The sequence below is a fragment of the Zootoca vivipara genome, chromosome 11 (assembly GCF_963506605.1).
Source record: "Zootoca vivipara chromosome 11, rZooViv1.1, whole genome shotgun sequence".
Classification (NCBI taxonomy): domain Eukaryota; kingdom Metazoa; phylum Chordata; class Lepidosauria; order Squamata; family Lacertidae; genus Zootoca; species Zootoca vivipara.
Genome location: NC_083286.1, coordinates 20,684,336 through 20,711,671, shown reverse-complemented (window position 1 = coordinate 20,711,671; position 27,336 = coordinate 20,684,336).

Sequence of the window (27,336 nt, the reverse complement as noted above, 5' to 3'; positions counted from 1 at the left end):
CTTTAACCAGGTAGCAGCCACAGCAGCATAACAGGGCTGTTGTGATGGCAGGCTGGGAGGCTGAGGGACACTGCTTTGAGCTCCTTGGAGAAAGGTGGGAAGTAAATGTAATAAACAAACAAACAAATAAATAAATGATGACCCTGATCAATATCAACAGATGATAAAATTACTTTCATTAACGAAGTGGCAGCCACAGGCACCTCATATAAACGCTCATCATGACATCTGATTCAGCCAACCGAAACCCATAAACAAAGTGAATGTAATAATAAGTATGTAAGGATCCCCCCCTCTATTTTCTGATTGAGTGTAGTCAAATATGTAAGGTGATGCTCATGGGATGTTGCATGAATTATCCAGGACAGGGTTATCTTCCTGTTCAGGAGCTGCATTCACACTCTGTTTTGAAGACCCTGCGAGAAATGGCTGCACTGAAAATGGAATCTTTGTAAACAATCATAGTATACGGTTTCCTTTGTCTGCAATGCAAACTCTCTGTGTGGGTTAACTACCATGCTCCTTCGCCACCCTCCCTACACTAGTAACACATCATTTAGGTGCGTGGTGGAAGGGCTTGGGCTTGTTCCATTCTATTTTAAAAGGTTCCTCCCCTTAACAAGAGTCCCTTAGAGCTGCAAGTAACACTCCTCCTTCAGGAGGAAGCATAGGGTAGAAATTGATTTTTTAAGACCGTAAGAAGTCCAGTATCCTGTTATCCCACAGGCCAAGCAGATGCCTATGGGGGGGGGGGGGCTTAAAGCAGGAACTGAGCACAACAAAACTCTCCACATTCCCGATTCCCAGCACTTGACATTCAGAAGCATATTACTTTTGACAGTGGAGGTAGAACACAGGTCTAACACATGCACCCATCTCCCCATATACTAGGTATGCTCGTGGCTGCATGGCTCTTTGTAACTGGCTCAACAGAAATATGAAATGTTGTTTTCATCTTTTATTTTACAGAGTTCTGCTTATCTGGCGAAGAGAAGCCAGAAGTGAGCTGCCTCTTCCTCTTGTTTTGTGGCAACGCCCTTTTGGTGAGGAATAGCAAACTGGGAAGAGAGATCACAACCAGCCTTATTCACAGCCCACTGTTCCATTTGTTTCTGAACAGCAGATATAGCAGCTTTTCCTTTCCTTTTTTATTGCCTTTGACTTACTCCTCCTGGTCTGAGAAGACCCCGAGGAATCAGAAATACCGAAACACCTGTGGCTTTGTGACATTGCTGCATGTTTGGAACAATTTTTTGCTTTTAGCCCAGTGTTACAATGCATCAGCTATTGGCTTTTTCATGGCACCCTGGGGGATGAAAAGTACTAAAAAATAGACAGCAGCAGAGGAGGAATAGCTGAGACAGCCCTGAGCTCCAAATGACTGGAATAGTACACTGCAAGCAGGAAGGAAGGCCAATAACAAAGATTGTGTTGAGGATATTTCAGATTGACAGGAAACACATGAATTGCCCTCGATCAATCCCCACAGGCCCCCTTCTGAACAGCGGTTCAAACTGTCAGGCATTTTTGGTTAATGTGTAAATAATCCTGTAAGGAGCAGCCATGAATATCTTTATATCCTGCAGCAGCAATGACGTTTACATAATGTCTTAACTTATCTACCATAGCCGGAGACCTTCTCAACCCCTTTAAAAAGTCTACTGGCATGTACCCATAGTGCTTATATATGTGTGTTTGTGAGTGTGTAACTGGATGTGCCATACACAGGGGCAGAGTGTAGGGGAGCCAGGAGGCCTGTGGCTCTAGGCGCACAATTTTTGATGGGGCACAAACCAGGCACCCCTGTGCAGACGACTCCCTGTGTGGCGCAGCCCAGTGTTCCTCTCTGCCTGCCAAGGGCTCAGCACAGCCCTGGTTTACTCCAGTGGGGCTGGGGTCGCTCCAGCGGTGTCCGCATTGAGCGATGAGGGATTCTCCCAGGCAGTGCACATGCAGGCACAGGCAACTGATACCATACCGCTGGCCATACAAGCACATCCGGTCAACCTGAGCCACCCATGCCTTGGGCTGAGTTTCCACTAGTCTCTTGGCTAACTGCACAGCAAAGATAAAAGCACAGCCAGGCAAACACTGTGTGATGCAGAATCCATTCACAAACACACACAATGCATATAAATAATACTCTTCAATGTATATTTCACAATATCAAAAGTTTTTCTCGTACACAATCAGCATGTGTGGTCAAAAGCAACTACAGTCATACCTCGGTTTAATACGCTTGAGTATTTTCAGTTTAAGTACTCCGCGGACTGTCTGGAACGGATTAATCCACTTTCCATTACTTTCAATGGGAAAGTTCGCTTCAGGTTAAGTACAGACTTCTGGAACCAATTGTGTACTTAAACCGAGGTACCACTGTACTATGTCATGAGAGCCATGATCTCGATACACATTATATAAAACATGTACTACTGTCAGGGCAGTCTTGAGCAGGTCGTGCACCCTGGTGCTGAGGGGCGGAGATCGCTCCGGTGCCCCCGCCATCGCAGGGTGCAGCATGGTTTCCATGCGGCTTTGCCGTGCGGCGCCCGGCCTACCGGCACGGCGCCCTTAATCCACGCCACCGGGGGTCTACCTAGAACCGGCCCTGACCACTGTAAAAGCCCAGGTGGGCAAAACAAGATGATTATTCCAGAAATCCTTGTCGTGGAACTGCAGCCAGCTCCCATTGGGACTCTTTGGGCCTTTTGGCTACACAGAGGCATATGTGGATTAGAAACAGCACTAATTTGGAACTTTATGAATGAACTGGTTTATTGGGACTTTTATTTACTTCATCGACCTTTACATGCTGATTATGTACGAGAAAAACTTTTGATATTTGATATTTATGTGCAGCCGGTTACGTTGTGTGTGTTTGTGAATGTATTTCACGTCACCAAGGTTTGGTGTTGGTTTGCTAGTGGCACAGAATCTAGTCACAGGGGAAGAAGAAACCAAACTGCTTTGGTTGTGCAAAGCAATCTTAAGCATGTCATTCAGAAGTAGGTCCTCCTAAGGCACTTTAGACTGCAATCCTATACTCAGTTACTTGGGATTAAGATCTAATGAACCCAATGAGGCTTGCTTCTGAGTAGACATGTATAACATGTGCACCTGAAGGGAGAGATTTGCCAATTGTATTATTGAGCTAAATTTGATCCGATCGTTCGCATTGCCCGCATTGTATAATTCTGATTGTATGGCTTAGCCCCCCCCCATATTCCGTGGATGCTTATCTTCTTAAAATGCTTTTCTCTTTGCCTCTGCGCCTCTGTGTCAAAGTGTAATGAAAACATTCAACAGTGAGACAGGATGCCCAGCTTGCTATCAAGGCCGAATAGCTGGCCTTGTCTGGAGGACAGAACGAGAGGCAGAGAGGGGCTTATTATCAGCGGATGAGGCACTTCCAGCTTGATGCATAAACTAGCCTTACTGAAGGCTGAAGGCTTTGTTGAGTCACCATATGTTCATGAGAAGGACCGGACACAGGAAGATCCATATATGTACCTATGACTCTCTTGCGTGCACACTCTTACAGAGTGGATTCCTGAGGAGGGGGGAAGGAGCCCAAGAAGTGTATAAGAATCTTTGCTAATTTGTCTTTCTTTACTCTTGTCGTGAAATACATGGATCACCAAGTCTCTCTAATTAGAGATTAAACGCTTTCTCTGGATTCAAACCTCGATGTCGTTATTGACTGTCTTTGTCCCTGCCTGGGTGCAACTTAAGGACCCTTATTAGCAAATAAGGACAACTCCGCGACCTGGGAGTGTCACCAGAGCCCCTTGGCTTGTTTTGAAAACACTGAACACTTTGTTTGTGTTGGCATTTGGTGGCCAGGATTGTGAACAGGGTGTGTTGTTTTGCCTTACACATTTTGGATCATATTTATAATATTATATAAACAGTATAATATTAGGGGATATAAGGAATATATAATATTTATAGAAACAAGACAAATGACTGTTATGTGTCCTGGCCCTTTGGATGAGGCAATATCCAAAATGAAATAAAACTTGTTTTGAAATTATAAATATTTCTGTACTTCAGTTTCATGTCAGGCTGAGACGACTTGATTTATTTCCTCTCACCTTTTCTCTTTCTTTTTAACTTATTTGTTGTCTCTCTCAAGTAAACTGTACTGATCTATTTGAAAATCTCTTTCCTGGCTTTTCTTTCCCCCTCTGCAGAACCTTTCGGATCAGTGGTCTGGGACTAAGTGGATCTACTGTTCTGTGAAGTGACAGCCTTTTCAGAGTATCCTTTGCTATTTCTTAATACTTCAGATATTATTTTCTTTCCTGTAATGTACTGAGATGTTTTGGAGTGCTGTCTGCTGTTATGAAACAAACTTTATATACCAAATTTCAAGGGAGAGTGAGAAATAGAAATGTTCCTTTTTTAAATTAAAGTGTTATGTTAGAAAGCTGAAATGTGGTACCTGTGTAATCTGTCTCTTATGGAAGTACAATATAGTGAGTGAATGACTCCACTCATAAGAATATATCTGTCATTGCATAAAGAAAGATATAAGCACTGTCAGTGCAATCTGGTAAAATCCTATTGAAATCTATAAAAGGCTTAACAGCACAATCCTATACATGTCTGCTCAGAAGTAGAGTTTACTCCCAGGGGAGTGTGCATAAAATTACTAGGAAATGTTGCATTAAACTAAGCAGGAGCTACTTTCATGTAAATATTCCTATAATCAGATTGTAAATTCCAGTGATTGTAAATTCTAGTGGAACTTGGTTGTGAGTGTCTCATTTTGCTGGATTGTTCCTTCTGAGTGTCACCTCAATTGCATGATGTAATAAGATCTGAGCATCAAGAGCAGGGATGGAGAACCTGTGGTCCTCAAGATGTTGATAACTTCAGCTTCTATTATCCCTGAAAATTGGCCTTGCTGGCTGGTGCTGATTGGAATTGTGAGTCAGTAACTTCCAGAAGGCCACAAATTCCTCACACCTGACTGAGCAGTTAGGACGCTATCTGATAAAGTTCTTATTCTTAAGTTTGTTATCTAGTTACTGACTATGCCTTAACTACAATTCTTATTTTAACTAGTGTCATTGAGCCCGTTAAATAAACGGGTGCTAGAACATATGTGAGAGGAGCGGCGGGGCCGCGGCCTTCCCTCCCTCTCTGCGCTCGGCCGCGGGGCGCGCCAGGAACGCAAGTAAACAAACTCGCTCTCCCGTCATGCCCCGCGGCCGAGCGCAGAGAGGGAGGGAAGGCCACGGCCCCGCCGCTCCTCTCATGGGCCAGGGAGGGTTGTCAGGAGGAGGAGGAGGCGGCGGACCAAGATGGCAGCATTGGGCTCCGGGGCCGCCGCGGCTGCCGGACCGGGCTCCTCCTCCTTGTCTTGCTGCTGGTCGCCGGGGGTGGGAGTGTAGGGGGGAAAAAGGAAAACGAAGCAGCCTCCTCCTCGCGCTTTAGCACAAGCGCAGTGAGGCACTCTCCGGCCGGGAGTGGCGGTTGGCGGCCTCAGGGAAACGGGAGGCAGAGGGTTGAGGGGGAGAGAGCACGCATGTGTGTGCGTCCAGTCTCTGCGTCCAGTCCCTGTGTCCGTTGGGCACATGCGCAGTAGCACAAACCCAGGGACACAGGGACTGGACGCAGAGACACTTGGACTTTATTATATAGGATGCTTGTTTTCACACAATGTAAATAAAGTTTCTTGCTCTTTTATTAGGCTTCTTTTTTGTTACTGCTATCTTTTCTTTAAATAATAATAATAATAATAATAATAATAATAATAATAATAATAATTTATTTGTACCCCGCCCATCCGGCCGGGTCTCCCCAGCCACTCTGGGCAGCTTCCAGCAAAGATTAAAATACAATAAAATGTCTTTTAGCACTGTTACTCACAGTGCAATCCTATGTACACCTACTTAGAAGTAGGGCTTACTCCCAGAACCAGGTTAAGTTTGTATAGGGTTGCAGCCTCAGTCTCTTAATTCAGAATTCAGTAAATACTACCACTATTTTAAAAATGTGCCAGAGCATATAAGGGATTGTATCAGATATTCTTTCCCAATTGAAAATAAATGTATTATATCAGAGTGATATCAGCATGTGATGAATCTCATATGTCAGCAGCCTTTTCATATTAGGATCTAAAGTTCTAAACCCAGAGGACACTTTCCTGAGTCATACATAACCCAGAAAAATAACAGGAAGCTCAGCATTTGAGGACAGAGAGTGCATCACATCAAATCCAGGGCTTCATTTTGGGGGGAAAAAGGCAAGATCTCTGAATCAGTACCAACCGATATTCTCATACATTTTTTTATTAAAGTCCCTTCAGATCAGCCAAAGCAGGGGGGGGGTCATCTGGGTGTTTATTGTTACATGTTGCTTTGGGAGTCTTGCAAACCATGGAATTCACCCAGAACACTCCAAATGTGTTTACCGAATGTGTAGCGCTTACATTGTTCTCTGATATCTGAAAATGCTGTCATGGTGTGTCTGCGATAACTACACACTCTGTACAACAGGAAGCAGTTGGAATAGCTGAAGGGGTACATTTCAAAAAGCAGACATGGTGTTGCATCACCATCGCCTGACAGAGTGCAATCAATGACACAGAAATAAGACCCACCTGCAGTGTTTATCGTGCTATGGAGCTGTGCTTTGCTGGCATCCTTGATCTAATCAACCTACGGCTCAGTGATAGGTTAGTTGTGCTGCATCTTATGTTGGAACAGAGCCATGGATTTCTGCGGCTGCAACCATAGCCACGCACACTAATCCTCTGTGAATCTACTTGGAAGCTTCTACATTTAATGCTATATAGGTAATTCAGAAGACTAGCAATCTTTCTCTTGTTAGATACTGTAGATCCACTACTTTTACATGGAAAAGACTTATTAGCTATGGGTGGTATTCGACTCAGTTTTCCTCAGAGTAGATCTACTGAAATGAATGGACATGACTAAGTTAGGCCCATTAATTTCAATGGTCTACTCTTTGAATAAAACCTGGTATTTATTTATTCTGGTTAATAAGCTATTGGGAAAAACCTGTTAGACTACCACCCCAATGAGTTCATTTTTCAGAAATGTAAATACCATGTTTCCTTAAAAATGAAAGAACATCAAATTACTAATTCTGTACCACTGATTTTATATTCCTGCACTCTTCAGAATACTTGTGCTATAAGGCACCACTTGTTTCACTGCAATTTTCCTGGCATGGCTTTAAGAATTGTGTAAGCAACACCTAGGACTCATTCATATATTACATGCATGCAGGCTTCTGCAGGTATTGGATATCCTCTAACCCACAAACAGATATGCAATCCCTGCATTCATTTTGGAATTCCAGAAATCAGACATGTGTCCTCCTGGATGACATTTAGGAGCTATCATTTCAGATGTTACATTGTTCCTGTATTTGAGAAACATGGCAGTAAGTATTGTGACTTGATAAACACTTGTGGTGCAGCTTTTATATGTGAATCGGTTACTTAAAAGTCACTGAAATATGTTAGTCTTTGCTAAATAACTGCCAGCATTTGCTGGATCAAACTGCCCTAAACTTGTAGTTCATCTAATTAAGTCTAAGATGCAGGTATCCAAACCGAAGTGCAAAATGACAGAAAATGTTTAAGAAAAAGCCTTCATTGTAGATGGAATGAAACGGGATAGGGCAAGGAAAGCAATACTAAGTGGCACTCTTCCTGAAAAGATTAAAGCACGCAGTCTGGCATAATTTTGCTGCCATGTATAGATGTTGATGGTTTAAAGGCTGACGTTGTCTCCTGCTGCCTGCTGCTTTGAAGAGACATATATGTATTTGTGCTTACCGCTGAAAAGGAAAACAAGAGACCAAAGGTTTTTTAATGGGCACTCAAGGCTGTCAGTCAGGGAAGCACAACCTTTCCCCTCCTCTTCACCAAGGCTTAGACACCCTTGTCTTGTGTCGGATTTACCTCTCTTAGAAGCCTGGAAGTTCTCTTCTTAGAACCAAAAGCTGAGTGGCTCTAGAATAGACAACTTGATGTCTCTCTGGAGAGTTTATTAGGATCCCCTTTTGAGCTTTCCTATTCTAGCTTTCCTGTTTTCTTCTCTCCTGTAACTGATTTCATTTCTTTCAACTTGAACACGTCATAAAGCCTCAATTGGAAACCGGCAGTTATTCTCAGTTTCCTAAGAAGAACATGTGAAGAAAACTAGGGGGAAAAATGGGAAAAGAATCGTGGGAGAAGACCAGTTCATTTTGGTTGAGCCAAAATGAAGTGTAAGATCTACCAGCTCAGGATACTGAGAAGACACTAAATCAGAAGGGAGAGACACAACAGGTAAGCCCTGAAAGGCTTTTATCTAAAAAACAAAATGTGGATAGTGCCAAATGAAATTTCTTAATCAGCTGAAACCCCTTTGTAAACGGTGCAAAACACACAACTGTACAATTTTCTTCCAATTAGCTTTCATGGGAAGTGGGGTCTGATTTTGTTTTGGTTTTTTTACAAATATTATCTTTGGAAAGTATTTCTAATTCATCATAAATGTCCCCTTTAATATTGTCTGGGGGTGGGAGGTAACCTGCCTTTCAGCTTAAGCCTTGGGTTGTTATTGATATAAAGGACCACTCCTGTAATTCTGTATTTTCCATTCTTGTGCATTTATTGAATTGATTGGAGTTATTTGTTACTTATCTGGTTAAATAAGGAAAGTGGGACTCATCCATCTGGATTAAAGGGAGAAAACTTTTGAACCTTCACACCAATAATTCATTTCCCAGAGTTTCAAGAAACCAATAATACATTTGTATTCTAGATTGTTATCACTTGTAAGGAACCATAATATCTCTTATAGCGGAATCTACCCTACATACACAGCTCCATTCAAATCCAGGAGGTACAGGCAAAAGAAAACAGTCTGTACACTACATAATTTTATGGATGAAGTCTTTATTAAATTCTGGTGCTTTGTTTTATTACCAAGGAAAAGAACGTAAAGCTTCCAAAGTTAGGAACCAATATGCCATAAAAGCAGAATAAAGCAGTGAAACCAGCAATGAATCCTATTGTATGTTTATTACTTCAGACTCAAAACACATGATCCAGCTCATTACAAAATTCAAGGCAGGGACACATTCATTCATTCATTTATTTTAGTATTGCAGAGCTAGAAAAGCCTTTATTGTTGATCTCAGGTCCTTCCTGATTGATAGCATTGGGGTCTTTCAGTATCCCCCCACTTTAATTCAGGTATGGATGATCTGTCTTCCAGATTCTGTGCAACTCTCTGCATAAAAGCAATAATGATTTTTCATTTAGAGACTGCATACTTAGGAACCCTTTTCTAGTTCCCACTCTGTCCCTCTAAATATGGTAATCAAAGGCTGGGGGGAGACGTACTATCAAAAGCTTCCACGCTATTTTACATTCATTAATATGCTAGAATTGAACTGTAGCCAAGAAGCATTCCTGCTGCAGCAAATGTTGCACCACACATAAATCTAAACCAATCTCACTCATGTTACCATGCTACCAAGGCCCCAAATCACACAAATAGCTTTATTCCTTATGGGTATAAGGTGATCAAACACCAAAATGATAAATCAATGTACAAATGACATTTTGATATGGGAACTACAATATTAGCCCTGTGAAAAAGTATTTCATTTCCCCATCTGCCTAGAAAATGTTCCTTGCACTGCCATAATCTACATTCTATACATCCTTTGTGGGGGTTTGTCAATTAGTGTTCCGAAGGGTTCAGAAAGTAGGGTGATGTTCATGGTTGGTTGTGCTCACTGAGTGGTCTATTCTGGATATGTCTTATTTACTTAAAGAATATTATGTCCCACTTTTCACTACATCTGGCTCTCAAAGCTGCTTACATAAAAATAAAACCATACAATATAAAAAATTAAAACACTGGCATAGCATTCTGATGTCAATTATACTTCACATCTACATGAAACTCAATGTAAAATGGCAACCCAATATACTGGTCCGTTTTTTTGAAGCTGTGGTCAAATACATGAAGTCTAATAGGATGATTCAAGACGAGATAGATATCATGGTGGCAGAGAATCAGACTGCGCTGTAGGTGAGGTTGTCTGTTATCAGTGGAGTTTGCATAACTCTGGACCTGGCATTGCTACTTGAGAAGCAGATGGTACTTGCGGTCAGGAGTGTCTTGTAGCAGTTAATTTTTATATGCTGGCTGCCATCATCCATGCCTTTGAGAACTTTTTGATTGGCTACTGAAACACACTCCATGTCAGGTTGTCTTTGAAGGTTGTCTTTGAAGGTCTTTGAAGGTTTAGAGCAGAAATGGGGAAGCTGTGGTCCTCCAGACATTGCTGGATTAAAACTCCCATCATTCCTGACCATTGGTCATGCCTACTACCTGTAGAGTTGACAGGAGTTGAAGTCCAAGAACATCCAGAGATGTTCCTGGGTTCCCAATTCCTTACTGGGATGGAAACATAGACCATGGCTGGGGGAAGTAGGATTAAACCTCTCTGTCCCATGACTGTGGTTCCAATGGAAACCAACCCCTGCCTTTAGTATTAAATAAACAAAACCCACCGAATGTGTCACATTTAGCACTGCATGTAGATGGGTCTGAAGTACCTTCCTGCACTTGCAAACTTTCTGTGGTCTGTGGAAATTGCTGCTTTGCTTTGCTTTGTTTTGAAAGTATTTCTTCAAGAATCTGCCATGGAGAAAATAAACTGGTGGTGACCCACTTTCTACCATTTGGGAATGGCCAATTTAGCAATGACATGGTTCCACAGCACAAGCTACAAAGATTGCCAGTGGCTCAAAACCCTGAACTTTTCACCTTTTCCTATTTACTGTGCTGATTTGGTAGACTCAGGGCAGACCAAAAAAAAGTACTTCGTCTGATGGTTAAGCTACAGGATTTGCTCCCATACGAGGTAGTGATGGCCATCAACTTGGATAGCCTTAAAAGAGGATTAGACAAATTCATGGAGGGTGAGGGTATCAGTGGTTTCCAGCCATGATAGCTAGGTTCTATTTCCACTGCCAAGGGGGGCAGCTGCGCTCCCAATAAGTAAAAATCAATACGAATCAATACAAATATGAGATTCTGACCCCCTCTAACAAAAGCCTGCCTCCCTAACAAAAATCCTGGTTACGCCCATGCCCTATCAGTAGAAAGGTAGCTATTTAAATGTTTTGTTTGTAAATAGAACATGATTTATTTATATTTTTTAAACTTTATACGAAATGCAATTACATAAAATGATAGGAACATAATGAAATATTGTTGAAGCGGAAACAACATAGAATCATAGAGCTGGAAGGGGCTCCAAAGGTAATCTTTCTAGTGCAACCCCCTGTAAGGCAGGAAACTCAGCTTAAACATCCATGGCAGATGGCCCTCCAACCTCTGCTTAGAAACCTCCAAAGAAGGAGAGTCCAGAACCTCCTGAAGGAGATCCATCTTCCATGTATTACAAAAAGTAAACAACACTTATTTGAGGGGAAACATACAGATACAGCCCAAAGGGCCAAGCGATTTGCCAAGAGGACAGCCAGCCAATCAGGATTTCCCCCCTTCACTTCTCACTTCCTGCTGCGGCCCCCTAGCCTCTTGCTGTGCCCTCTCCCTTTATGCATTTTTCACCTGTGGCCGCCTTAGAATATCCTGGGGTCCCCCAGGGGGCCATATGCCCCCAATTGGGAAACACTGATTTGAAGTCCAATATGTGCAACGGTGCTACCCCTTTATCATCACCCTTCCAGCTTTAAGCTCTGGTTTGAGGGTGCCTGTTCATTCACTTTCCTGAGTAGAGCCCCCAGACCTCTTTCCCAATGTCCTGTCTTGGCAGCACTTCTGGAAAGTAACTAGTTTTGTGGAGCATGCAGTATTAATACACTTAAGTTTACCGATCAGAGCTACAGAAGGTAGGAAGTTGCTTTCAATTTTGTTTGACAATCAGCGCTTTTGTCTGAAGACCATTCACAGATAGTCGTTTATATTGTTTTGATCATAAACCCGGTTCCAATATTGCAATAGCGCTAAAGATTTTCAGGAATGACTATATAGAAAATGAGCCATTGAACACTGCAAAGCACTGTGGCGCCCAATTTATGATTTGCACAGCCGTTCTTTCTACTTCTGATAATGTAACTTTGATAATGGATAAACTGTGTAGTGAGGAGGAGAACTATATTTTTATTCTGTTAGTTGGTATGCCAGACCTAACTTACTGTGTCCTCTAGACCAACTTTATGTGCTGATTCATATGCTAAATTTGGATATAAAGCATAAGCTGCATTGCATCCTGAGCTTGGGAGTATATTGAACATTGGCTTTTTGATTTCCCCATCTATAAAATTGGGACAATTATTATTGTGTTATTTGAAGGCACTGCCACGTCCTTTGCAGTTATGGCTGACAATAATATATGAAAGCTCTCTATTGTTACAGGACATTGCTAAAAATGAAAAGGATATTGGCAAACCCATTTTTTTTTCTGAGGCGCAAATCATAATTACACATGGGCTTTAGAAGCTGTACAAAACCATCCTTTCACTTCAGAAATATATGCAGGTCTACTGATCTTTTCCAAAAAGTTCTTTATGGATGATGTACTCTGATGTATTTTCTATAAGGACTGCATGTATTCATCAAAGAGGTAATAAGAACACAGGCTTTCCCAAGCTCTTAATGAATATCACTTTATTCATCGCAAATTAGATTATTAGAGGGGCAGGATGTTTTTGCCATCGGAACAGAGACTTTAAAAGTGTGGCATTCCATTATGTGAACTTGGTGGTGTAATATAATTTCTCTGATCTTCTACCAATTTATTGATCAATTGAATATCAACTAAATATTGGGTGGAATTATACATTGCACAATGACAAATGTTCTGTCAGCTTGCCAGATGGAACAATCTCCCTTCTCTTCTCCACACATGCTCTTCTGGGGTTCACTAGACTCCCACAGAACCAAAGTGGGATGTGTGGAAGAGGGGAGGAGAGGCTGAAAGTCCCATTGTACAAGCAGAAAACCTTGCACAGGGCTTCTCCGGATGGTGCTTGTTAGGTGAATCCTGTCCTTTATTTCTGGCTCTTCACTAGTTGAGAGCTATAGATTAGTCTGCATCCAGTATGTAACCAATGAGCAACAGATCCACATAATGTGCATGAATATTGTAAGCATGAATAATATGCAGACTCTTGTGTTGGGGGGGGGGTGTTTGGGGGGTTTTTGTTGTGGGGAGTGTTGCTGCTTCTTTTTTGTAACTTTATTTTATATCTTGTGATTTATGTGGAAATTGTTCAGTTTGGTTGTGTATTTTTTAATGTTTAGGACCGATTTTGCTAAGTTGCAGTTATGTTTTTTTTTTTGTGTTGTAAGCTCTCTGATCATGGTTACCAACTGTGGAAAGGTGGCATACAAATAAAATTATACATGTATGAATGAATGAAGGTGCATCATATAATGATTGCTCTCCCCATCAACCGGAGGGCACCCTTTCTGGTATCCCAGTAGAAACACACCTCACCCTAATTTTGCAAGACAATGACACTCATACAACCTTGCAAGTGGCAAGGTTTTTAATCTCTGTTCTCTCCCAAAAGCGACAAAATGGATTATTGTATGACTATGAAGGTTTATAATATTTTATTTTACTGTAAATTTATGTTTATTTTAAAACCATTTGCGACGACTGTGGTATGTGATATGATATTCTGTTGATGTATCTATTTTGTAAAAGTTGTCATTTATGTGTTTTATTTGTATGGGCCTATGGCCGTAAATAAATAACTGATCTGAACCAGAGGGCATCTATAGCACGCAGCACCCCTGATCCTCCGAGACTCCCGGCAGGATGCTCTTGGTCCACCTCCCCATGTCACAACCCTTTGAGGTTCCTGCCAAACCTCATTTTAAAATGAACCAATAGTGACGGGCAGAGGCGGAGGCAGGAGAGCAGACAAGGAAGTAGTCTTCACTCTGGTCTGCTCTTGGTGTATGTAAGGGGGCAGAGCCTACCTGGGAGTTCACAGTTGGCTCCAGAGCTTGGTGGCAAGACCACGACTTTGTGATCTTGAGTGGTGGTTTTAGGCCTTGGGCAGAATCCTTTAGTCTATCTTCCCTAAATGGAGGGGGTGCATGAAGCGGTGACACATGCCCCCCCCATGACAGCGATCCCTGGGTCCCCCGTTAAAGGGGTTGTGTTGAGGGAAGTCAACTCCCCTGTGTTGCGGTGAAATGGGGGCTGGATTTCTGCTTAAACATATATCTTTCAGAGCCAGCCCACTCCCCAGATAGTTCTGTTAACCTGATGTGCCTCAGATTCCCGGCTGGGGACTAGGAGGGATAAATGCCCAATGCCTAAGCCAAGGTCTTCCTACATCTGAAAGTTTAAATAAAGTTGTGGCCAATTTTAATCCCATAACACGTTGTCAAGAGTCATTCTTTTTGTCCAGGTGGCTTCTGGGGTTAGGGGGTCTCCACCTGGGCATGCAAAAATGTGCATATTGTGTTATAAGTCATTTGACCTTAATAAGCATATTACTAATACTAAAAGGCCATTTCATTCAGCTCATTGCATAAATGTGGCCTTCGTCACAACCAGTTCACGCTGTTAGCTTGTGGACAGCATCCTTTTAGCATAGTGTTAGCCAAGTTCTCATTCACTGCCATTTGTAAATTGAGTGAAGCAGGTCAGATATATAGTTTCTCAATCATGAGGCATGATACAGCCTTGTGTAGCCTTCCATTTCTGAAAATCTCTTGATGGGGAGTGCCGTACTGGAAAATGTGCTGCTAATCATGGAAAATCACAACTCAGTCAGAGTTGTTACTTCTTCTGTATTCATGTACTACTGGGGAGCTCTGGGTGCGGAGAGATTTTAAAACCTCTAATCAGCTTCTTGATTTGAGGATATCATCTCTAGCCAGCATTACGGGAACTGCACAAAGACCCATCTTTCTGGCAGACTTCTTTCCTTCTCCACCTGATTCCTGTCATTTACTCCTAATAGTCATGTTTCAATAGCATTGCTGATCATAATAGCAACCTTAGTTCTTCAAGTGCTGTTCCTTATATAGCTAAAAATATAGCTTAAAGGGGATCTGTGGACAAGAGGGAGGGAACATCAGGCTTGGGAAACCCCAAAGATTCCAGAAATGTGCATATATATATATATATATATATATATATATATATATATATATATCTTAAGGGTAGAAAAATCCAAACAATGACTCAATAAAGACTGACATGCTCCCTAGGCATTGTATGCTGGTCAATTGGTATTTGGGGTGTGTGTGGAAAGGGGACAAGAAACTGGAGGAGGGGAGGTAGAATGGAATGGAAAGGCTAGAATCCTGAACAGGGATCACTTTAGACTGCAACTTTAGACTTTGTTGTGGGGGCCTAGATGTTATTGTATATATATTGTAAATATATAGTATATACTCCGAGAACACAGATTAATTAAGATTACTATAACTACTACCAGTGATTTTTTTCTTTAAACAAAAGTTTAGGGGTACTCTCATTTTCCTACTCATATTGAAAGACTGCCCCTCAATGAGGCCAAGCTTAGATTCACAAAATGTTTACGGGTATGTGTACCCCTGCCTCCCCCCAGAAAAAAAGCACTGAGTACTACTACTCATAATAATAATAATAATAATAATAATAATAATAATAATAATAATGTACATTACTTGCCTTCACCAGCAGGTCCTAAGGGGGGTTACACAAATTTACAATCCAGAATTAAAAAACAGTTAAGAAAGATTACAGCCACAGGAATAAGGGATCTGTGTCTGGTTATTTTTCATTATGCAGTATTGCCATAGAGACATTGCCATAGTGACAAAGATGAACAAAAGACTGGAGAACATGTAAGATTTCATTTGATCAAGCCATAATTGCCTTTTCTTTTCTTAAATAAACAAGATATTTGAAGCCTGGCTGAGCAGTAATAGTGTCGGCAAAGGAAATCCTTAAGATTTTTCAGAACCAATTTTCTCCCATTTCTGATATGAATCTGTAGAAAGTAGCAGAAATTCCATGGTGTTATTTCGGAAAGCCTATAGAGCAGTACACAGTAAGCCCACAACTTATGTTCATTTAACTTGTGTGCATTCAGCTTTATGGGACGCGGGTGGTGCTGTGGGTTAAGCCACAGAGCCTAGGGCTTGCCGATCAGAAGGTCGGTGGTTTGAATCCCTGCGACGGGGTGAGCTCCCGTTGCTCGGTCCCTGCTCCTGCCAACCTGGCAGTTCGAAAGCACAAAGTGCAAGTAGATAAATAGGTAAGGTAAACGGTGTTTCCGTGCACTGCTCTGGTTCGCCAGAAGCGGCTTAGTCATGCTGGCCACATGACCCGGAAGCTGTACGCCGGCTCCCTTGGCCAGTAAAGTGAGATGAGTGCCGCAACCCCAGAGTCGTCCGCGACTGGACCTAATGGTCAGGGGCCCCTTTACCTTTATTCAGCTTTATGTGCAAGGCAAAATAGAGCGGGAGGAGGGCAGGGTTCCAGGAAAAATGACTTTGGCAATCACACACATAATTGAACCCAATGTGTTTTGCCTGTACATGATTTTGGCTTTATGCGTGATCCCTGAAACATTGCACCCATGTAAATTGCTGACATTGTATATTCTAGAGTCCAACAGACTTCCAGCTGTTAACTAGGATGAATATTTTTTGGGGTCAAATTTCAGTTTTGCAACAGTAATAGCCTCAAAGCAGCTTTTAAGGGGAAAGGGCCTTCTCGGTGGTGGTGTCTTCCTGATGGAATTCTCTCTCCAGGGAAGCTGACCTGATAACTGTCTTTGCTATCTTTCTGGCACCAGACAAAGACCTTTTTTTATTTATTTCCCCAGACCGTAGGGTACAATCCCAAAGGAAAGAATAGATCTCCTGCTCTGCCTGCAGAGAGGGGTATCTATGGATGGAGAAGGAACTCTTCTTTCACAAACCTCCTCTTACAGACATGGAAACCTCTGCTCACTTTGCTGCTCTAGTGTTAAGAGTTTTGAGAGCGTTGATGGCAAAAGCAGGTTATTCCAGGGAGAATGCTTTTGATCTGCTGGATCCCAAACCCTCACTTTCTCCCGAGGTGCCCACTGGATGGGCGAGGCATCCCCCCCCCCAGCCACTCCCTCACCTGCTCTGGCTGCTGTGAGACCAGAAGGGCATGGGATCTGACAGTTTTTCTGCTATGGATTCTCTTCCCCTCTTTCCTAGGGTGCAATGTCAATCTTTAATCTGTGGTGAGTTTATGGCTGCTATTTTTTTATATAAAAAGGGGGATATTAACAGCCTTACCTGGAGATGCCAGGGATTGAACTTGCTACTAAGCTATGGTCCTTCCCTCTGAGCTGCAAAGCATCATCAGCATCACCAGCAACTCTTCAATCTCTTTGGTGAAAATAGACTAGAAAAGGATAACTGCTTCCCCCAACTTTTCTGCAGGCAGGAACAAGGAAATATACGGAAATACCTCTCAAAAGTCGCTCCTGATAATCAGCAACCTCACTGATTTTACATGTTCTCGAGTGTTTGCTATCAATATAATGAAAACACATCACTTTATGCTCCACATTTGTATAGTGGGAAGGTAAACTGCATTTTTGTGTGCTGCTCTGGTTCGCCAGAAGCGGCTTTGTCATGCTGGAAGCTGTATGCCAGCTCCCTCGGCCAGTAACGCGATATGAGTGCCGCAACCCCAGAGTCGGTCACAACTGGACCTAATGGTCAGGGATCCCTTTACCTTTACCTATGTACCTACCACGTAAGGTATGGAGCGGAGCAAAGTGAAAACCGCAGTGTGGCAAAAATCCCTCTCAGTTACTCTCGCTAGCCTGAAATGTATTGGATGCTAATCGCTGATAGCGATCTGAAATTACCAGGATAACATTTGGAAATTGTGCTAACTGCTGTTTTAAATTATCAGTCACCTGATCTTCGCTAGCTTGCTGTTTGCCACATAACTGATGCAGAAGCCAACTTAGTAAACATATGAAGCGGTTTGTTTGTTTATAAAGTGCCTCATATCACTCCAGGTGCTGTTTGGATTGAAACAAGGACAAATCCCTGCCGAAATGTCTGACAGCAACACTCCCCAACCTACTGCCTTCCTGATGTTTTGGACCAAATTTCCTAGAGACCATACTGGCTGATGGGAGCTGAAAGGTATCAGGGTGGCTTACAGTCAAACAAACAAGACACAAAAGGGATAGGAAATTGGAGTGTGAGTCCCCAGGGCAACACCTAGTTGATTACTTTATAGGTTCTTCCCAAATAAGAAATACCATTGGCTACAGGGAGGGAGAGGAATAATTAAATTTAAAAATGTCATTAAATGGGTTTGGGAACACTTATTAATTGACATATGTAAAAGTCAGGTTGAGTATTATTTTTAAAACATATTTTTTTTATTAAAGATTTCTTGATTTACAAAAGTATGCGCAATGTCTCCTTTTTCAGGTTACATTTTCTACAGGTCAGCTTCATTTGTTGAGACATTAGTGTTACCTTAGGAAGAAAAGGGGGAAAGACGTGGAGGTGGGCATGGTGAGTGGGGTTGGGGTTGGGTGGCAATGCTCCTACAGTCATACCTTGGGTTACAGACGCTTCAGGTTGCGTCTTTTCGGGTTGCACATCGCGTGAACCCAGAAGTACCCGAACGGGTTACTTCCGGGTTTCGGCGCTCATGCATGCACAGAAACACTAAATTGCGCTTTGCGCATGTGCAGAAATGCCGAATCGCAACCACGCGTGTGCAGACGCGGTGCTGCGGGTTGCGAACGCTGTGGGGTGCAAATGTGCCTCCCGCATGGATCATGTTCACAACCCGAGCGTCCACTGTATTCTACTTAATGTATGTGGAACTGACACAGGGACAAATAGAAGACACCTTCACCCCGATATGGCTCCCCTTGATTGCATACACAGCCCAACAAGACAACGACAAGAATCCACCAACAGCATAGGAAGCAATATGGTTAACCTGATTCAAAAACACCCACCCACCCCACTCACACATGAAAACAAAGTTCACCAAAGTCAGGTAGATTTTGAGGAGGCTATGAGGCCGAGAGCAACCCATGTTGCAATGTTGTTGGAGACGAGCCAGTGTGGCTTCTGGTCAATGTCTATTGACTATGTACTGCATGGTTGCCGCTCTGCCGCTAGATTGAGAGGCAGCAATGCTTCTGAATACCAGTTGCTGGAAACTGCCAAGAGGGGACAGGATGTGCTCTTGTGCTCAGGTCCTCATTCCAGGTTTCCCACAAGCATCTGGTTGGCCACTGTAAGAACAGGATGGTGGACTAGATGGTCCATTGGCCTGATCCAGCAGGCTCTCCATAACGCTCTTATGACGATTGTAAAGGGAGAGTGGGGTGTAAGAAAACTAACTAAACCTACCATTGCCCGCCTCACACAGGAATGGAAGTGGTAAAAACAAGCTGACATGAAAACATGCATTTTTTCCCCCTCTTTGTGACTGATAGGCCATTGTTGTTCTGCCTCATTCATTCTCTTTCAGGACAGTTATGCAGCCAGGGGTTGCCCCCCTTTTGGGCCAGTGGGCATATTTTGCATTTTGAGGAAGTGATGTGGGAGAAAGTCACAGAACGGTTGCTGTAGTAGAGGCATGACATAATAACACAAAATGGCTGCCACATCTAGAAAAGCAGAAAAAGAGACAGGGCTACAAAATGGTGTAGGAATGTCTCTTCATCAGTTGAAAAGAGGCACTTACATCAGCCGCCACTGTGCTTGCTCTTGGACAAAAAAAGGTCTTTTAAGAATATATTTGTGGATGGACTTAGCGTTGCCCAATGTAATCATTAATAGTGCTTTTCTAAAGGCACAGAGGGAGACAACTCTGCCATGAAAACTAGCTACATTTTGTTCTCCTAGCTCTGCCAAGCTCTAATTATTTTAAAATGCATTTTACTAGTAGTTTCAGTTCATAACCATAATGGGATAAAGAAAACAAGTTTCAGTAATGCACTATTTGTTATTTCCAATGCCATCAGAACTGTGGGGGTGGTTGTCACTATAATACAGGTAGCTGGCTTCCCCCATCCTATTGGGCCATTGTTATTACAGTTGTGCAAACACTGCTTCAGCTACTTCTCTACCTTATTCCTCACTGTTCAGTTCTCTGCCCTGCCCTGCCAGCTCTGCCTCCCACAACTTAAATGCAACGGAGACCAATCCAAAATCATATTACCCTTTTTAGGGATGATGGGTGCATTTGATGCTAGGCACCATTCCATCTGATGTGTTGGCGCAGTGTATCACAGAATCAGTCTGCACTTGAGCCTAAAACAAGAGGCTTCTCCCAAAGCATACACACATCGAACAATTAGGTGCTGCCTATTTCTCCTCGCCTCCCACTCTGGTTGGTCCATCTTTTCTTCCCTCTCCTAAGTCTGGATTCCTTCTCTCTGAGCTTACCTTCCCTGAACCTTGAACCAGTCTTCAACTACGGTAGATACTCTGTGAAGCTTTATTCCCAGCCCTATTGACAATTGCTTCCCTCGCCTTAAGTTGCCCTGTCAACTGCTTTGTTCCTGGTTTATTTGATTTTCTGAGTCACCGCACCAGCTTTGCCAAATACTGTAGTGTCAAGAGGCAATTCGAGACAGATTGACAAAAGGTCCTATAACAAGAAATACTTTTTAATTTGAGTGTACTCTTAAATGATACAGCGATAAATGTCTCTTCTGGGGATCTCTGGTTCTTTTCTCAAAATAGTAGAGAGGTTGCTTACTTGCTTATTCTTATGAAAATCATTAGCAATATTTGAATGGCAGTCTTATATAGGGCTATATAGTGGATCATTCTAATATTTCTTTAAGCATTTGATTCCAAATGTTAAAAATCACTTTACAATTGGGTTTTTGAATCTTACAGGTTTTATATTTCTCAAAAAGCCTAATTCCAGAAATCATTTGAGTGTACACCAAACCTTTCTTTTACCAGCAGTGGTGCCTCGCTAGACGAATTTAATTCATCTAGCGAATCTCATAGGAATGCATTGAATTTTATATTTTATATTTTTGCCCATAGGAACAGATTGAATTTCAATGCATTCCTATGGGAAACCGCGATTCGCTAGATGAATTTTTCATAAAACGAATTCGTCTAGCAAGGCAACCTCCGCTCGAAAAATCCTTTCGTTAAGCGAAAAATTCGTATTACAGGGCGTTTGTCTAGCGAGGCACCACTGTATATGTCTTTACTATCACACCTCCTCCACAGCAGATTAGAAAGCAACTGGCCGCTGTCTTACAACCAATAGCTATTAAGAACCAGCAACTCTACTGTTAATAGTTCCCTTGTGGTGACATTTGTTTCCTACATTTCTAAGGCTTATTCCTTGTCGTTTCCCAATTCTCAGAGAAGTAGATTTAACACATTCTACACTGAGGGGGAACTCTTTGTCTGCTGAGAAACTCCTGCACATCTGCCATAGAACCTATAGGCACTGTAATGCTGTTTTGGGATACACACATGCAGTTTAGGCGGTGACCAATGTGGTATCCTCTAAATGTTATGGACTACAATTCTCATCAGCCCCAGCGAGCATATCCAGTTTCAACAATTATGGGAGCTGTAGTCCACAACTTCTGGTGGTATCACACTGGCTATCCCTGAGTGAAGAGACTGAGCTGTGGATCAGTCCTTGGTTTGAATCTAACCTCTGCCATAAACTCACTAGCTGGCCTTAGGCAAATCTTTCTCTTTTAGTCTCAGTCCCTCCATCTGCAATATGGGGAAATAATAATATCGAATTACTTTACAGAGGTGTTGTAAGGATTACAACTAGATAAAACATGTTATGAACACTTGTGTTATGCAAATTTTAAGTCTTGTTTACTGCTGTTCTTAATTTATTGGTGACAAATGATCTTATGCAAACCATTTAATTAGCACTTCCCATTTCCAAAAATTAAAATTATGTATCAGCCCTACAGGAGGAAACAAAGATTGAGGGCATATTCTAAGTGAAAAATTCACACTGATTATTAATGTCCCTATTGTACAATGGCATAACCATATTTTAAGAGTACAGAGGTACCTCTACTTACAAATAACTTTACTTACGAATGTTTCTACTTACGTATGGAGCTCCGTCCGTCATCTTGGATGCAGTTTAGATAGGATTTTTTCTACTTACGATTTTTTTCTACTTACGAATTTTTAGATAGGGTTGCTTCTACTTACGAATTTTCTCTCCCAATGCATTCCTATGGGATTCGACTTACAATTTTTTTTTTACTTACGAATGTGCGTTCGGAACGCATTAAATTCATAAGTAGAGGTACCACTGTAGTTTGTGAACAGAATGTGTAAATATATAAACATAATTGTAATTATCTGGCCTTTGTCAGCAATAATCACTGCCCTATATCTCGTGGATATATTCTGCAATGTACAATGGTTTTTGGAAGCACATCTACATGTAGTTGGAAAAATAAAATAATCACTGAACAGGGTCATCTTCCATCATGATCTCATATTGTTCCATCCTGTCTCACATACAGCCAGCTAATTTCTTTTTCCAGCTGTGCAAAAGAATTTAGTTATCTTTCTCCATCATTATAAGCCAGCTGCTCTTTCTCCTAGAGATGGTCTCTGATGTAACATTTGCAAAGCCCATATTTTATCATGGCTGTCATGGAACAAAGCCAGAGCAGAGTGGTCATCCTTGCAATTTCCTCACACCTCCAGATAAATACTAGCTTAAATAATGGGGTCCACAGCAAATGTTCCTGAACTTCCACATTAGTCGCAATTAGGGTGTGATGTTAGATGATGGGGATCTCAAGACTCTTTTCAGAGTTGACTTCTTTCACCTTATTTGCCCTCCCCAAACGTTCTTTCTCCCTAAAATCTAGTTTCCGATGTGCGTTAAGATATTATTTTTATATGGAGAAGTATTCAAACAACCAAATCCTTACCTGCAGTGGAGACACCTGAGTGACTTTAGGATCTCCAATCACCATGTCACTTCATAGTGGATTTTTTTTTGTAGCATACTCTAGAGAATGCACTTTGGTATGGCTTTATCACCATGGACTATAATACAGGATGCAGCATGAGTTGCCTTGAATGGCATATGGGTACCACAGGTTGTTTGACGGGAAACGAGGATGCTAAGAGTGTGCGTCAGACTGAGAAGAAAGTCAAATTCTGACGGGAAACACAATGCCTCAGAGATATTTTGGGCTTCTCAGAAGTGAAGAGGGATATCTGTGAGCTGGAATGAGTCAAAGCAGGGATCCCTGAATCACTTGTAGATTATTAATATAGACAGTAGAGGTTCTCTCTCTGATCCGACATTTTGCGGAGAAATGAATCCTCAGCACACACAAAAGTGTTAAAGCTTTACTTGCAGAAGCATTATGAAAACAACAAATGATACATTGTCTCAGGTATACATTACTATTCTTACATATACTGATCCCAGTTATAAGGCTCAAGAACATATCTTTGCCAAAAAAACCAATCGAAAGAACTCAAACTCCCTCCTTTTCCAGCTGGCTGCATTTTGGTCAAAGCCCAGGGAGAGCTGTGTGTCCTTGCAAAAAACAAGTCGTGGCTCTGGGTGGCGTGGGCTACTTCATTAACATAAGTAAACGCTCTGAAATTCTGAAATCCCAGAAAACCTGTGACTCAGTCATAAAACTCACCCCACCTTTCCAATGGAAAAACACCAGCTTTCTTTCTTTCTTTTAAAGAAAGCTTTCTTTCTTTCTTTCTTTCTTTCTTTTAAATAAACTTTATTTATTTTTTGCAAAAAATGCCATACACAAACCAAAAAGATATAGTAAATAATAATCAAAAATTATCGCAACCTAACCAAAAAATACAATAAATACTAAATAATATTTGCTTAATCGAAAATTCACATCTCATCAGCCACCCCACCACCCTCCCTCCACCCACCCTATTGTGTTTTCCAGCCAGTCTTATATTGCACCTTTTTACTCTTCCTTTACTCATATGTATACCTATAGCCTCACTGTCCCTTTTAATATTCATTGGTTTGGGCCGTCATAGATCTATTGAGAGATCGTGAAAACACCGGCTTTCCGCCATTTGTTCAAACATTCTTCGCAGTATCTTGAATATAAAGCGATTACAATTATACACCATTTTAGGTAGCATTAAATAATTTCAGCATCACTTTGTGGCACAGCAGCAGTCCACCCTTCCATAAATAAAAGAAAAGAAAAATGCTGAAGACCAGTGTCTTTTGGAAGCAAGCACCATGTTTGTATGCTCACTAAAATGCCATAGTGCAGGCACTTCCAACTGGTAGATCACTGGATGTCTGTGGTAGATCACTGGTAGATAGATCACTGCCCCCCCCCAAGAAGCTCAACGAGTTTTGCTCTCCTAAAAAAAGCTCAACAACTTTGACCTGAACCCCCCACAAGGGGGTAGATCACTGCCAGTTTTTAACTCTGTGAGTAGATCGCAGTCTCTTGGGAGTTGGCCACCCCTGCCAGAGTGGGACAACAGAGGGAGGGAGAGCAAAGACTAGACAGAGAGGGGAGAAGGCATGGAGAAAAAGCTCCATTGTGACATGTAATCAGAGAAACACGACTGTTCTTTATCATGCCAACCCTGTATGGGAGATGACTGGTGCTAACATCCTTCATTTAAAAAGTGTTCCATTAGTGACTCAGACGATGTGCAAAGAATCTTATTTTGATGCTTGTTATATGGCTTTGTCAGGAAGGAGTTAGTAATTAGCTGTAAATCACAGAATACCACATAGAATGGCTTGTTTTTCGCTAATTGTAGTGGCAATTTGAAATACTATTTTTATTTATTAAACCTTTTCTGCATGTAGCACCCAAGGCTAATCATAAAAAACCCACAGCAAAACAGTTGAAACGATAACAGCGATAAAACCAGTCAAGGATAAATAAGATAATTAAAATACCAAGCAGCGGCCCATTAGAAATATGTTGAGCAACAGAAGGTTTAAAATCAGCTCCACAGGCCAAAGGTCTGTCTAAATTCTTTAAAAGGCTCTTGATAGTGGCAGAATACTGCTGAAAATGAATATGATCTTCTGGAAGGTTCCCCCGTAAATGGAAGGAGCCTTTCTTTTCACATTCTGTGAACCAGAATGTTTGTACAGTATGTGGATTTGACAATTTCAGAAAGCAAGTCTGAGCGTATTACAGCGATCCTGGTTGGACTGCACTGGCTACCGATTAGTTTCCGGGCCCAATTCAAAGTGCTGGTTCTAACCCACAAAGCCTTAAATGGCTCAGGACCACAATACCTCAAGGACTGCCTCTTCCCATATGAACCTACCCGGATCCTGAGATCATCTTCTGAGGCCCTCCTTTGTGTGCCTTGAGAGGTCAGGAGGGTGGCAACACGAGAACGGGCCTTCTCTGCAGTGGCTCCCCATCTGTGGAACGCTCTCCCCCGGGAAGTTCACCTGGCGCCTTCACTATATACCTTTAGGCGCCTGGGGAAAACGTTCCTTTTTAACCAGGCCTTGGGTTGATATTATTGACATCCAACACCCTTTGAGAAAGTGGTTAATAATAATAATAATAATAATAATAATAATAATGTACATAACAATTAATATCGCAGGGTTTTAGGGGATCATATGACTTAAAGGAGATTTAAAGGAATCCAAGAGCCCACTTCTATTCCATGTGCTGCAAACCAGAGCAGCACATGGAAACACCGTTTACCTTCCCACTGTAGCGGTTCCTATTTATCTACTTGCATTTTGACGTGCTTTCGAACTGCTAGGTTGGCAGGAGCATTTTAATACTTGCCTTGATCATTGTATAATGTTTGCACACAATTCATATATTCAATTGACTGAAGTGATAATTTGAGGAAATTTATAGATGGAGGCATAAACAGCCCATCTCAAAGAATCAGCGCCTCCTTCATGTCAATGAAAGCAAGCACGGCTTCCTTCCCAGAGCAGGTATTTCTGAGGTGTAAAACAAGTGCTGGGAGGTGGGAAACCAAAATGGGGTTGTTTTTTTTAAAAGAGGGTCAGTTGTGGGGGAGTGAAAAATGTCCCTATATTCATCAGGGAAATGTTGGAGGGAATGGGGTGCTGCTGTTCGAAACAAGGCGTCATGTGAAGTTTTTTTTAGAGAGAATTACTTCTGTAGTCTGGCACAAGGCAGTAAGCACACTCTGTCCAGAATACGTTATGAAGGACTAGTAGCTGTTTGAGGCAACACACATGGAGTTTGATTTGCCTCTGATATAAATCTTCACAAGCCTACTGATTTCAAAACTCTTTAATCAACTTAGGTGAGAGAATTTGGATCATAATGGAGGCTTTATGAGGTTGGGTTTTTTTGTTTTGTTTTTTGTTAAGAACAATTTGAAATCTGCTTTGATTTCCTTTGATGTATAATTGACTAAGACGATTTTTGGTAGGAGGCAAAGCAAAATGAAGTTTCTGAAAACAGTTAGTAAGCACCTCAGTTCAATGCATGGGATTTGTTTAAGAGGCTAAGCCATGTCTCTTTCCCCCCATTGTATGCCTTCCTTATCCTTCGGCGGAGTTTGGGGGAGCCTTTTCCTCTTTCCGGCATAGCTGCGAAAGACTGTTTAAAATATCCACATTTCCCTGAAGTATTTAGTTGTGTCTCTTCAAAGCAATATCTTAGAATGCTCGGTACTCTGATTTGGGCTGCCTTCACTTCCAACGCCCCTCTTCAGGATCAAGAAAACAAAGAAGTAGATTATTTCCTTTGTGTGCGATAAATAGTTCACTTAAAAATGGAACTGTCTTCATGCTTGAAATGGAATAAGTGTCAGGAATGTTTGTCCTTAAAAGTAAAGAAAAAATGCTGCGGCAACCAATCAGAAACATTAGCATGAAGGGTGGGCTATAGATTTAAATATTGTTATTGTCAATCATTATCATCATTGGATAGGTTGTTGCTCCATGTAGGCTTGTTTTCTAAATAAATATGTACTGTATAAGATTTACATACATCTCTAGCATTATCTTGAATGTACTGTCGTTCCTCATAGGTTGTGACATATTTCTATTTTTCTTCACAAATTCTTACTCTTTGCAGCCTAAATAAATAAATAAATAAATAAATAAATAAATGTCCAGTATTTTTTGCATTCATGCATATGCTTCTATAATCATTATGATCTGGACACTCATAGAAACTGGAGTGTCCAGTCAGTAGGTAAATTCAGTTTTAGACACTTGCTGCACTGCCGTACAATTTAGTTAAACATACTTATTTTTAAAAGGTTTTACTGATTTCATCTGTGTTTTGCTAATACTTTATGTATATGTTTTTATGTTTAGCTTTGT